Raw genomic sequence first — 15,106 nt, 5'->3', positions numbered from 1 at the left:
ACAATGAAACTACCAAAAGAACATAAACAGGGAGAAAACAGATCTAGAAGAAAATACAAACTAAAACATCTAACCTAGGAATCCAGGGAAATAACAAACACCTAAACAATAGAGTCTAATAAACCTTCTGTTGCGAGCATGGTGCTCGGTGGTGTCTGCTTTGTTGCGCCTGTGGGCGGAGGCTGGGGTGGCATTGCACGGGGCCCTTGCCTTGCCGTCGCAGTGTGCTGTGTGGTGGGGGGCAGAATGCGGCAGGGGTGCTTGGAGTGGGCCGTGGGTGGAGCTTGCACTGTGTGGGTGTGTCTTCATCGGCTTTTCGGGAGATATCTGTGTCCTGGTTGGGGATGGCCCTGTGGGGAGATTCATACTGGGGCTCATGGGGTTGAGACCCCTCTTTTGTACATGGCCGCCTCTCCGGGTGGGGATGGGGGTCATTGGGGGCTGGGGTCAGAATGGGGTCTGGGCCGGGGTTGCTCCGGTTCAGGCAGTGCCGGCACTAGTCTGAGCCGCCTGCCTGTCTTCAGTGCCTGCTTGCCAGGGCCTGGCGGGGTTGATGTGTCCCAGGGTCTCCAGGGTCTCTCTAGGTCCATGGCTGGATCTGCTCTGGCATAGACAAGGTCTCCCCTCGTCTACGCCTCCTTCTCTGGGGGGTTGCTGTACTCCCAGGTGTGATTCTCCTGGGGTTCACATGCCCAGGGGGGCTTTTGGATGTCTGTGGCTTGGATCTCCTCCATGTCTGTCTCGGGTCCAGGGGGGCAGGTCTGTGGCTCTTCACACTCACTATTTCATATTTTTATGGAGAAACCTTGTATAAACAAGCACGCTCACACTTAAACCCACAGGTGTTTAGATTCAGATGTTAACAAATACACAGATATTCTATATTGAGCTGCAGTTACCACTAAATACATCTTGCATTTGTTAGTCCCGTGCACTTTTTGGTAAAAATATTATTATTATATATGTATTTGCAGGTGTAGAAGCAATCTTCTAGGGTGTTACAACTCAAAAGATTACAACTCTTCATCCTTCTTTCTCTCGTCCATTCTTTTCTCCTTCTCTCCCTTTTTCCTTTTTTCCCAACCTCTCTCTCTTTTCGTTTCCATCTCCGTGTTTATAAAATTTTAAATAATCCCAAAGCAGTTTCTAATAATGTTTTTTTTCTAAATATCAAGCAGAGCATTATGGCGTTAGCACTTGTGAAAAGAAATCTGTTGAGCTTTTTCTTGGCACTCAGATAACGATTCTGAGTGCTACTCTGCCAGACAGGACAAGGTAAAAAAAAAAAAAAACCTGAATGAACTGAAATATAGCAAGTGAAGAGCATGGCAGTGCAGAGAAAGTAAACAGAACTCAAACTGCACCTAAGAGCAACAAAAGGCAGGTAGGCCCGCTCCGGAAGGCAGCAGCAGTACCAGGCAGCCAGACATTAAGCACCAAGCCAAGCTGGCCATTCGCCCAGCACAGAAGTAGGTTGCAAGCCAGCACAGGAGCAGAAGCCCCCAACTCAAAGAAGCACAGAGAGAGATACATGGCACCGAGCCCCCCAACCTAGCCACATTGCTAGCCCCAGCCGCGCAGGCCAAGCCCAGGAACTGGTCCCCGGCGGCCAAGGAACCCGCACCAACCCCTGGCTGGAAGACCCCCCGGCCTGATGAACTGAAATATAGCAAGTGAAGAGCTTGGCAGTGCAGAGAAAGTAAACAGAACTCAAACTGCACCTAAGAGCAACAAAGGGCAGGTAGGCCCTCTCCGGAAGGCAGCAGTAGTACCAGGCAGCCAGACAATAAGCACCAAGCCAAGCCCAGCACAGAAGTAGGTTGCAAGCCAGCACAGGAGCAGACGCTCCCAACTCAAAGAAGCACAGAGAGAGACACATGGCACCGAGCCCCCCAACCTAGCCACATTGCTAGCCCCAGTCCCTACACCAGCCCATCACTGACTGAGGCCAGGGACCCCCAGAGATCTCCAAAGGCACCATGAGGAAGCAAGCTGACTGCTGGCAGTCCAGGACCCAGAGATCCACCAGACCAGCCAGTGCCACGGGCACCACGAAGGCCTCCAGACCCCTACTGTCCACCCAGACATACCAAAATCCTTAAACCCCCTTTCCAGCCCCAGAACCTATTCTGGGCCACCCATGGCCTGACACCCCAGTCCACTGGACCCACCCACACCAGCGAGAACCAGGCCAGACAAGAGGGCACAGTGGCCCACGGCTCAGCGCCACCTCAGTCCCAGCGGCCACAGCACCCCTGCCCCACTGCCAACACAGCCATACCAGACCCACCGCCACCCCAGGGCAAAGCCCAAATGTGTAGTCCACCTAGGGAAAGCACCACCCTGGAAATAGCATCCCCATAACCCCCAGACACTGATACTGAGGTGACAATGGCCATACCCCCTACGCCACGTGATGATGTATTCAATTATTGGAGACAATGCTTAAGACTGCAAAAAGGATGTGGCATCTATTTGTTTCCATATCTACTTTTGTGGTGTCACCAAGAAGCAAAGAGAGGGGCAGGTTGGAATTGTAAACTCTAGGCATGTTGATAGGTCTTCACATGCTTTTAGCTAGAAGCCACAGACTGGTGGACAGCGCCAGAGAACATGTAGATACTCATCAGGTAAATCTCCCATGCAGTTTGGACATGTGTTGGTAAGAGCACTCCATTTGAAACATCCTTTTTCTTGTGTAGTGCCTTCCATGAAGGATTTTGTATTGTATCAATTGAAGGTTGGCATTTTGAGTCATTCTAAAAGTGTTCATGCAAGGCAAGGAAGGTTATTTATATAGCACATTTCAGGAACAATACAATTCAAAGTGCTTTAAAATATGAAAAAAGTACTTTGTACTGATGGAAAATCATAAAAAAGTAAATTGCAATAGCATGAAAAGGAAAGTTAAAAAACGTAAAGAAAAGTTGGACTAAAGACAAAATTTATGAATATTTATATTTTAGGGCCGAATGAGCCTCCTGTCAGAAAATTTCATGTTTATACCAATGATTGATGGTCCATATGTTTTCTTAACATAAAATCATACGTTTCTCCCTGGCGAGGAGGCAGGGAGAAACTCTTCTGGCCCAATATGCATCTGGGTAACGGGGAGATATTCCTTTAAAACCTGTCCATGTTTGAACCAAGAGTCAGAGCCTTCTCAGGGCTCTGTGACCTTCCCCCTAACTATTGTTAGGAGACCCCAGCTTGGCCACAGTCTGTCAGGGAGGGGTCTTCTGCAGTGAACTGCCTAAAGTGATAAAATTGACAGAAAATAGACACCGAGCTCACATGTTGGCTTAGACCTAGATCTTACCTAAATACTGGCCTGGTTATGTCCAAAAACAATAAACCACTTCAGGAAATATGACAGTAAGAGAGGCTAACCTGAGGCTAACCTTATATGAGCAGAGGAGGACATGGTGTAGTGTTAAATCCCCCTGTGCTTTTTTATGACAACCAAACCGTCTTCATATTAATAATTCCTCCATTTACTCTTCCTAATTCCTGATCTCGATCAGTAAATAATAGTTATTTTTGTTTCTAATTTACACAGTTTACAGGAATTCAGAAACTCAATTTTCCTAAAACAAAAAAAAAAAAACTTCATGCCTTCACTCTAGTATCAGTGTGTTTTCATCCCTCTGTGCTGCAAGGCAATCTACAATCTTCATACATGCCATAACAACACAAATTAAATGCAGTGATAAACATCCCAGATATCAGATATCAGAAGCAAAGCTGCTGAGGAGCTTTACAATACGAAGGATGAAAAGTGAAAACAATGCACCAATTTGAAAATATTGTCCGATAACCAATGTTACCGATATTTCCCTACCCTTTGGACACTGTGAAAAAACAACCACACCACAGTCCTGTGCTGCATCACTATCGCTTTCACATCCTCAAACAAATACCACATGGCCAACCAACACACAAAAGGCAACAATACAGAAATAAAAATCAGCTGTTAATATCAACCAAGTTTTACTTATGGGGCAGATACCGATATATTAATGCAGATATATTGCATCATCCCTATATATGATGTAATAAATAATAATAATAATAAAACAAACAACATATATAAACTAAATAACATTCTTAATATGAATAAAGGTACATGTATATGCAAAAAAAATGCAGATAAAAAAAGATTACTCTAATAAATGCCAAGAATATGCCAAAAGGTTGATTGAAATTAAATGAAACATATTTTTGTAATTACTCTTAAAACTCAAATGCAAGCCTAATTAACAGCTGAGCAAAGATATACTCTCTAACAAAGCACTCATTGTTAGACAATGAGTGCTTTGTTAGGAAATGAACAAAAAAAATTTTAAAAACATTCTCAGCTGTCCTCAGTTCTTCAGATAATTCAAAGAGTAAAACTGCGTTATCTAGTTTTGTCAGTAACAGATAATTGCATGCAAGAATTTAAAATCACTTAAAATGACACATTGGACATGCCTAAACATTTTAAGCTAACTGAAATATAATTGTCTTCAAGAGCTAGGACATAATATTTGGTAATTTGAGCAGTAGTGTTGCTTTTTCCTGTTCTTCGCATGGTGCTTCAGTGTGCATCCTGAGCTGATCTCTGTTCCTCTGTTTGCAGTGCTCAGGGCAGCTCCAGTGATTACAATTAAGCGGCTCTTACCCCTGGACATAATCAAGGCACACCAGAACGTGGAGGGTGGGGTAATCCTTCAGTGACACAGAGACCCAGATCTTGGGAGTAGAGCAGGGAGGTATGCTATAGCATATATGGAAAGCTAGCAGGATGAGTTGACAAACAGACAAACATGTTTCTGTTTACCAGCATCTCAGTTGGCAGCAGACTGATAAATATCCAATTATGACACAGTCAAGGGGAATATTCAGAGTAAACATGTGTTTGTTCATCTTATTGGGTGTGTGTGTGTATGTGTATGTTTCTTTTTCAGACTTAACAGAGATGTAAAGCTTTTTCAATCCACCAAGGAAGAGGGGGAGGAGGTGGGAAGGTGGGCAGGGCTTGGGAATATTCAGGAGAGGAATTCAATCAGCACTATCTGTTAATACAGAGCCCTGACACAGGGGCGGCGTCAGAAAAGGGGAGTGGATTATCAGCGAGTCAGCATGTTACAAAGCTCAGGCCGCTTGATGCTCTAATAACAAAGCAGACGGAGGTCCCAACAACTGGGCAGGGGAATGATGCTGAGAAAATCTGATTTAAAACCAATTTGAAACAAGCATCATTGTGTGTGTGATGGAAGGGTGCTGCCTGCTCTGACCCTGCAATTTAAGGACACAACCACTCACTGAGAAAGAAAAATTAATCCCACTGAGAATATGACTAGCAATAGCAGCATCTGAGTATAGCCTAAAACCAATGCCACTGGTATTAACAAAGATGTGTTAGGGGAACATTTTGTGTTTTTCATTGACTGAATTCAACTTCCAATGAATGGATTTTTAAAAAAATATTACTGTTCTGATTACGGGTGTGACCACACAATTTTCTCAATACATTTTCCATCCTTCATACAAGGCTCCAATTCTCCTGTATGCGCCCGATTCCATTTCCACTAAAACTCCTGACAAAGGAAGGTTTTCAATGAAAAGCATCAGAAGTACCTTAGAATTAGACAGAACAAACAAAAATGGAATATATGGACTACTCAAACATGGAGAGGATTTGTGAAACCTTTACCTTTCGCAAACAGAATTAAGTTCAACCTTTTTTTTAAAGAATTTATTTTGCATGTAGAATTATCCAGTTTACGTTTGATCAGTCTGAGCAATCTAGATTTTGAAATAAAAATAACTAAATGCAGTCTATGCTTATTTAATAGCTGTGTTCAGACCCAAACTCCTGCAATAATGTTCTTTGAACCGATTATTCTACAAACAAATTATTTTGACACCAGAACAGAGAAAACATTTGGCATAAACCAAATACAGCATTCCATGAAAATCACCTCATACCAACTGTGAAGCATAGAGCTGAAGTATCATGGTTTGGGTATGCTTGTGCTACTTCAGGACCTGGCCAGCTCACCAACATAGATGCAGGAAGTCAACTGAGGATCAGATGGTGCTTGAGGGAAATGTGAGACCATCTTTAAAGCAAATTAAAGTTGAAGCAGAACTGGACTCTGTGCCCTGGAAAGTCCTGAGTCAGACCTTGATCTTATTGAGATACTGTGGAGCGACTTGCGAGTGAACCAATACCATCAACATACACATCCCATGATGAGTCTAGGTGGACTAGCTCAACAGACCCAGTTTCATTCAAGATCAGACACACAATTAGAAACCATGTAGTGCACTTGTAGATAGGTTTGCTGAAACATGTTTTATTACTGTTAAAATATACCATTTTTTCTTGTTCTAATTATTTATGTCAAAGTCTCTCAGTCTTATTACTGAGATTAGCTTCAAACTTAACTTTCTCTTGTAACTAAGTCAGAAGTCTCAACCAAAACATGCAGAAAAAGGTTCTGACTTTTCAGATTAAAGTAATGCTTTTTAGTTAAGACTTTGTTCATTGGTTCAAATAAACATCCCACTGTTTGAATAGATGCACCAAATAAAATTGAGAAGCTCTCAAAACCTCTCCATGTTGGATTTCAACAAATTATTTTGCTTCTTCACTGAGAACATCAGTAAATCTGTTCATTAAGTCTGTTCCTTTCCTACAAATGCATTTTAACCCAACAGATGCTTTATGTGCCCATCCAACACCTAATTAACCAATTGGACAAATAAACAGGGATAAAGACTTGATTTTACGGGAAAGACAATAATTGAATGGGCACAAGCTGAACAAAGTTTTTTAGTCACATTGCTTTGGCTATCAAGACAAAGACATGAGTAATGGGCTTTGCAGGGCGGATGATGCCGAGCAGGTGCCAAGTCAACAGAGCAGAGTCAGGATGGGTGGCTGAGGGGCTGGAGGGTGGGAAGAGCATGGAGTTTGGAGGTGAATGTTAATCACTTAAGGAGCAGAAGGCAGAGCCCTGCAGGTGCTTCCTCCACAAAGAACCATTGACTCTGGGCCTGGACTGGCTTTGTCCCATCCACTTGCTATTACACACCACTTCAGTCAGCTCACAGCCACCGGAACACACTTCTCATGCACAATCTATCATGCACAATCCATAATAGCAGAGGAACTTCTGAATCACAGTCATTTCAGCTTCCACATACACAAACATGTTGGTAAGGTAAGGTAAGGTAAGGTAAGGTAAGGTAAGGTAAGGTAAGGTAAGGTAAGGTAAGGTAAGGTAAGGTAAGGTAAGGTAAGGTAAGGTAAGGTAAGGTAAGGTAAGGTAAGGTAAGGTAAGGTAAGGTAAGGTAAGGTAAGGTAAGGTAAGGTAAGGTAAGGTTATTTATATAGCGCTTTTCAGTAACAAGACATTCAAAGCGCTGTACATGAGGAAGAACAATTACAATACAATCACAAAGAAAATAAACACAGAAAAACAAATCAAATGACACTTATAATCCTTGGGAGTACGAATAATTAATAATCCTTCCAAGTTTACTGGTAGAAATTGGTTTCAAGCCACTCTTAATAATAAAGCATCTTATGCTAAAAGAAGATGATAATATTGATAGTCTCATCATTCCACTGAATTTTAACTAGGGAAGCTGAGTCATTCCTACAAAACAGCTTTAATCCACATTTTCAGGTGCTAATAATATATTGGTAATGTATGTAATATACTGTCTGACAGGAATGTAAACGTACCTGTCAGACAGTATATTTGGGGTTTGTACTATTAGATTCTTCTATTCAATAAATGCTCGATGTGAATCATATAAAATATATTACAGATTTATTTAGGGCTGCACAGTGGCACAGTTGGTAGCACTGCAGCAAGAAGGTCCTGGGTTCGACTCCCATCCGGGGGTCTTCCTACATGGAGTTTGCATGTTCTCCCCGTGCATGCATGGGTTCTTACCAAGTACTCCGGCTTCCTCCCACAGTCCAAAAACATGGCTGTTAGGTTAATTGGTTTCTCTACATTTCTCTTAGGTGTGATTTAGTGTGTACATGGTTGTTTGCCCTGTGATGGACTGGCGACCTGTCCAGGTTGTACCCCGCCTCCTGCCCATAGACTGCTGGAGATAGGCCCCAGCTTCCCCACGCGCCACTACGGAAGAAGTGGTAGAAAATGACTGACTGACAAATGTATTTGTACCTTCTATTAGTCTCGATACCTTATGCACTCAGAGAGGGCCAGTACGTAATTTCTGCACAGTTCAATAAGGATCAAGACACTAGGAAAACTATAAAGCACTCCAGTTGCTCCTTAAACCTTATTCACAAGTGGATATGAAATGCTACACTGACCATGAAACTACATCGAGATAGACCCAAGGCTAATACAAATAAGATAACATTTTCTCTGCCTGTAGAACATTACTTGAAACATCTACATTGAGATGCACAGGGTTGTTGTATTAGGTAATTTATTTTCTATTGATTACATTTAAGAGCTACATTGTAGGGCTTCCATACGTCTACTCCTCACACCAAAGTGTTATGCATTGTATTTCTCCTGAAGAATCTAATGTGAATTCTTCCGAGACTCCTTCAAATGCGGCCGACAAATGTGTCCTTTTTTTGCCCGATTTGAAGGATGGGTCGTGAGTATCCTTCGCGGTCCATCATTTTCCATGATTCATTGCGGGTCAAAGCGGATTGGTCATGCTGGGGCAGCCATGGTGGACCACACTGGCAAAAGCTGTGATTAAATTGTGAAAAGTACACTTTCTGTGACACAAATTAACTTCTACATTGTTTTTAGTGTGGGAATATAACTACAGTGCCTTGCAAAAGTACTCGGCCACCTTGAACTAGTCAACCTCTTGCCACATTTCAGGCTTCAAACATAAAGATATAAAATTCAAATTTTTTGTGAAGAATCAACAAGTGGGACACAATTGTAAAGTGGAATGAAATTTATTGGATGTGTCGAACGTTTTTAACAAATAAAAAACTGAAAAGTGGGGCGTGTAATATTATTCGGCCCCCTTGCGTAAATACTTTGTAGCGCCACCCTTTGCTGTAATTACAACTGCAAGTCGCTTGGGGTATGTCTCTATCAGTTTTGCACATCGAGAGACTGAAATTCTTGCCCATTCTTCCTTGCAAAACAGCTGGAACTCAGTGAGGTTGGATGGAGAGTGTTTAGCTCTTTCCACAGATTCTCGATTGGATTCAGGTCTGGACTTTGACTTGGCCATTCCAACACCTGGATACGTTTATTTGTGAACCATTCCATTGTAGATTTGGCTTTATGTTTTGGATCATTGTCTTGTTTGAAGATAAATCTCCGTCCCAGTCTCAGGTCTCTTGCAGACTCCAACAGGTTTTCTTCCAGAATGGTCATGTATTTGGCCCCATCCATCTTCCCATCAATTTTGACCATCTTCCCTCTCCCTGCTGACGAAAAGCAGGCCCAAACCATGATGCTGCCACCATCATGTTTGACAGTGGGGATGTTGTGTTCAGGGTGATGAGCTGTGTTGCTTTTACGCCAAACATATCGTTTTGCATTGTGGCCAAACAGTTCGATTTTGGGTTCATCTGACCAGAGCACCTTCTTCCACATGTTTGGTGTGTCTCCCAGGTGGCTTGTGGCAAACTTTAAATGAGACTTTTTATGGATATCTTTGAGAAATGGCTTTCTTCTTGCCACTCTTCCATAAAGGCCAGATTTGTGCAGTGTACGACTGATTGTTGTCCTATGGACAGACTCTCCCACCTCAGCGGTAGATCTCTGCAGTTCATCCAGAGTGATCATGGGCCTCTTGGCTGCATCTCTGATCAGTCTTCTCCTTGTCTGAGATGAAAGTTTAGAGGGATGGCCGGGTCTTGGTAGATTTGCAGTGGTCTGATACTCCTTCCATTTCAATATGATTGCTTGCACAGTGCTCCTTGGGATGTTTAAAGCTTGGGAAATCTTTTTGTATCCAAATCCGGCTTCTCCACAACAGCATTTCGGACCTGCCTGGTGTGTTCCTTGGTCTTCATGATGCTCTGTGCGCTTTGAACAGAACCCTGAGACTATCACAGAGCAGGTGCATTTATACGGAGACTTGATTACACACAGGTGGATTCTATTTATCATCATCAATCGAAAATCTTTGGAGGGAGCTGAAAGTCCGTACTGCCCAGCGACAGCCTGAAACCTGAAGGATCTGGAGAAGATCTGTATGGAGGAGTGGTCCAAAATTCCTGCTGCAGTGTGTGCAGACCTACAGGATCTACAGGAAACGTCTGATATCTGGAATTGTAAACAAAGATTTCTGTAACAAATATTAAGTATAGTTTTTCTGATGTATCAAATACATGCAATGAAATGCTAATTAATTACTTACAAATCTCACAATGTGATTTTCTGGATTTTAGTTTTAGATTCTGTCACAGTTGGAGAGTACCTATGATAAAAATGAAAGACTTCTACATGCTTTGCCAGTGGGAAAACCTGCAAAATTGGCAGTGTATCAAATACTTGTTCACCCCACTGTAACTCTCTCAGTCTATAAAAACATCAACTAACAGCATGTAGGTTGATGGACTTGTTTTGAGTTTTATTTAAAAAAAATCTAAAAAAAGGTTAGGGGCATGTTCTGATGCATAAATAGGGATGATTGAAAACTACTACTTCTATCGAAGAACCTGCAACATATATTTTTTTTATCTTGTTGGTGTTATGGTCTTTTGAATAAAAAAAATTGAATGATTAAAATGGGAATCGTCACATCAAACTTAAAAAAACTGTCAATTGGTAGCACAAAAAAGACAGATTGGTGCTACTCTATTTAGCACGTCACAGCAGAAAAGGAAGAAAAAAGTAAAGAAAAGTTTGATTAACAAAATAAATAGGGCTTCATTAAAGTTAACTAATGAGAACTGAAAAAAAGGACAGACATAAATATTTCTTCAGCACATTGTGCGTCGGTGTAAGAGCAAACAAACATATGTATATATTTTAACATTAGTATTAATGTCTAGTCCTCTTCTGGAGCCTTGCTCACTTTTTAACGGCTATAGATTCTGGTCATGTCCAGAAACTGCTCTGCAAACATTTTAATCTCAGAACAACTTGCTTCCTGACTGCAAATGAGCCCAAAGTGTATTCTGTTAAAATCTAAATGTGCCTACATAGAATTTCATTTTAAGAGACTAACTAACAAAAGAGAAATCAGTACTTATTTAGGCATTAATCAACAGCTATTGGGTAATAACCTCCACACTATAGCAGCAGCTACAGGAATTAAAACTTTGCAAAAATAAATAAATAAAATCTTGGGCTGGCCCTGTTCTCAAATTCCTCGAGTTCTCACTTTGCCTTTCTTGTGCTGCTTTGCACCCTGTTTTATGGTTTTCCTCAGAAATTTACAGTACAAGTCAACAAGAACAAAACTAAATGTATTTACTTTTAGTGCAGACTGTAGATTTCAAATTATAGATTTTTTTCTTGCAAAGGACAAATATTTAAATCAACTTTAACTGTGCTTCTTTCCTACCCTAAGGAACCAGTATCCTAAAATGGGTCTTCACAAATAGCTAAAAAGAAAAACAACATTGGTTGTTAAAGCTGTACAAACAATAATACTCAGAGCTGCACAGTGTATCACATATATTACGTCATTGCGATATCAGTTAATGCAACACAATATTAATATCACAAAGCTCTGCTTGCAATTCAACACTTCTTGGCTACAATGTTCCAGGTGTTTGGAATTTATGCTTTGGATGCCAATAATATATTCAGCCTATTTAATCTTACTGCAGTGGAAACCCACACCTAACAGATTATAATTTCCAAGATCCCAGGGAGTATTGAAAGCATAATGACAGATGAGAAAGAGAGGAATTAGGAAATATGATTGATTGCAATAACTGATCACAATAATTAACAATAATACTGCCAATGCACCTTTTATTATATTACAATTTAATTCAATTCAAACTTTATTACAGACTCAAAGTCCAATATATACAAAAAGAAACACAACAAACAATAATAAAATCCAACAAATTAAAAAGGCACATTAAAAAGACAAATGTACCAGTGTCTCCACATCCTGGACTGGTAACGAATGGCACTACATCTGATATCAACTAGAGACATAATAACTTGATCCACAGATTCATTCAATTGACAAATAAAGCCATACATAAGTTTACGCAAGTTAGCTTGCAGGGTGTTTAATCCTACTGAGACAAACATCTCACTTGCACTGGTCCATCTAGGCCTCCTGAGAAGCACATGTAAAGTGTCATTATAGGCCACCTGCAGCCTTTGCAAGCTTCCTTTTTTATACTTGAACCAGAGTTGGGCTGAGGTGTACAGAATGATTTAAACATTATTTTCATCTTATCTGTACAAGATCCAAACTTGCGTACTATTGTATTTTCCTGAGCATATAATCTTCTACATTCTGAAAATACACTATTTATGTCTTCATCATCAGACAAATATATGCCCACTGTATTCTATTTTATTTGTTACATTTAACACTGTTTCTGACAGATAAAAATCTGGAAATTTAGTACTTTATCCTCCTTAATTCTACGTATCATTACCACACTTTTCACTGCATTGTATTGAAGGTCATCCTCCAGGCCATAGCCTGAACAAATGTGTTAAGCAGTGTTAAGCAACTGTTGCAGCCCTGCAGTGCTCGGACTGAAAACCACCAGGTCATCAGCATACATCCAATTGTTTTAAAACAAGATTGCCAGCTGTGCATCCAGTATTACAGGACTTAAGTCTTGTTGACAGTTCATCCAGATAGAAATGAAAAAGAATAGGAGATAAAATCCCCCCGTCTGACCCCATTGCCAACATTAAATGGTGCAGACACACCGTTTGTCCATTTGACCAGCATCACTTGCTGAGCATACCAATAAGTTGAGATTCTTACAGTAAAATTAGGTACACCCTTTTGAATTAATTTCTTAAAACATTTTCCATGATTTACTTGATCAAAGGCTTTGGAAGCATCCAAGAAGCACATAAAAACTGAGGAACTTTGTGTCTTATATTTAGCAACAATTTCTTTAAGATACACATATCTGTACCCAGCTTAGCTTTAAAGCCAAATTGACTAACTGAAGATACAACAAATTTTGAGATCTTGTCCATCAGAATTATTTCAACAACTTTAGATATAATACTGGTCAACACTATTGGTCTTTAATTCTCCAAGCTGCCTATTTTCCTAGCTTTATGTTTGATAAGAGGGGCTAACAAAACCGTGAGGATAGAGTCAGGTAAAACCCCATGTGTGAAAAAAGCTGTAAAGCAGATGGAATGGAAAGCAGAGGAGCTAACCGTGCATTTGCTAACTTTAAGTGCGAGGCTGAGATACCATATTCCCCAGCTGCTTTATTTTTTTGACAGCTTTGTGATCGCTTTATGGACTTCATGACACAAAATTGCATCTGCGCTATCAATGTCATTTACACTACAAGAATCACTATGTACACAATTAAATAGCCTCCTGTAATGTTGCCGCCACAGTTCTAAAATATTATCTGTACCAGAGATACCTTCAACAACAAATGGCAGAGAAACCTTAGTTTTCATGGCCATAACTTCTTTCCAAAATTCAAATGCACTTTTATACTGAATTTGTCTAGCCATTAAGTCAGATTTCATTTTGTGCTCATTTCTTGGGATGAAACGAAGAGCATACTTATACTGCGCATTTGTAACCCTTTTGTGCTCAAACTGGCTTATGTCTTGGTCTTCCTGCCATTATCCACTCATTTGCCTTGGTATAAAATTCAGCTACATGGGCATACAAAGTATTACTTTAGTAATATTGAGAATAAGTGTAAACAAATGTGTTTCCAACTTTCTCTGCGCAGCCAACATGAGGAGTAAAAGAACAAATACAAGGAAACAACGTTCACACTCTGGGTAAATATCTCAAACCTTGAGTTTCAAAGTGAATCCCCATGCTCACAGTAAATGGTTTTAACTGCATCCTACTTTGTCTGAGGTCTTGGCTGATGTACGTTTTGTAGCCTTCCCTTCCATTCACAGCGTTTACTACGCATTAAAACAACAACTCCACCGGTCAAACTGTTTTATAGCCGCCCCTTCTCCAAATAAGGTAATTACCGGAGGGAGACCGGAAGACTCTCCATGGTAACTCCGTCACTAACAGGAGGAGCAAAACAATGGACTACTAGAAAGATGATTGACAGCTCGTTGCGGCTAGTGCTCGTTCCAAATCACTGCATCCATTAGCAAAACGGGTTCAGGACTAGCTACGAGCAAAAACAAATATATATATATATATATATATATATATTTGTCTGCCTATTTTGCGCAGTTAATCCCTCATTAACATTAAAATCATCCCTCCAAGTCTCATTTTAACTAGAGCCCTGTAAACAAAGCTGAAACACAGCAGGTTCTTGCGTCCTATCCAGTACGGTTCCTTAAGTAATTCCTCTGTATGGAAGCGCGCAGTTCCATGTAGCGTTTCCGGTGCTATTTGACTGTTTTAGTACATGCTTGCTATTTAATTTATGTCACACCCACCTCCTACTGAGCAGCGACGACACAAGCTAAAACTTGGCATTATAACCAGCGCACAGAATGGGAGCTGTATTGTATTGCAACTGTACCTCAGTTTCTCCTGTTCATATCGTTGTCCTCGAATGCGAAGTGACGCTGCCCCCTGTGAGGAGCGGAGTAGACCCGGAGCCTCAGAGGAAAACCGTTATTTTGCATGCAACTTGGCTGCAGCAGAGACTACTCGTTTCTTTTTTTTTTAAATCTCCAAAATCTCCGGTGGTACCTGCCAGCTTTGTGTGTCTCCTCGGTCGAGAGTCTCGTACGAGAACTAAAGTAACTCAACTGGCAACAAAGTTGCATTCGAAGCGGTTATTATTAACAGTAAATGATCAACTGCGACGTTGAGTTGAATGAAAAGCAGAGCAGGCTTTATCCCTCATCAACAAAAGTGCTGGTGCTGTCGGTCACGGTGTGTCTCCGCCCCACCGCCACTCGACCAGTATTGGAGGAAATTTCTCACTGATAATTAGATTATCCTCGGGATATGTTATTAACTCTAATGA

The 15,106-nt window shown here is 41.0% G+C and overlaps 1 protein-coding gene across 10 annotated transcripts in view; it reads right to left on the bottom strand.

The window, feature by feature from the left end:
• arvcfb (ARVCF delta catenin family member b) overlaps positions 1–15,026 on the bottom strand; it is a 336,448-nt gene extending 321,422 nt beyond the window's left edge. For 5 of the 10 annotated variants that reach the window (XM_047381035.1, XM_047381034.1, XM_047381040.1 and 2 more), the window contains exon 1: positions 14,654–15,025. The gene's annotated coding sequence lies outside the window, so the exon portion shown is untranslated. Of the gene's footprint in view, positions 1–14,653 lie in introns of all 10 variants that reach the window. The other 5 variants (XM_047381038.1, XM_047381039.1, XM_047381044.1 and 2 more) reach the window with 3 other exon arrangements.
• Between the last annotated feature and the right edge of the window lie 80 nt (positions 15,027–15,106).

Source organism: Girardinichthys multiradiatus, chromosome 12, assembly GCF_021462225.1.
Source record: "Girardinichthys multiradiatus isolate DD_20200921_A chromosome 12, DD_fGirMul_XY1, whole genome shotgun sequence".
Lineage (NCBI taxonomy): Eukaryota > Metazoa > Chordata > Actinopteri > Cyprinodontiformes > Goodeidae > Girardinichthys > Girardinichthys multiradiatus.
Note: the sequence above shows the minus strand (reverse complement) of the source record. Positions and strands in the feature narration are given on the sequence as shown.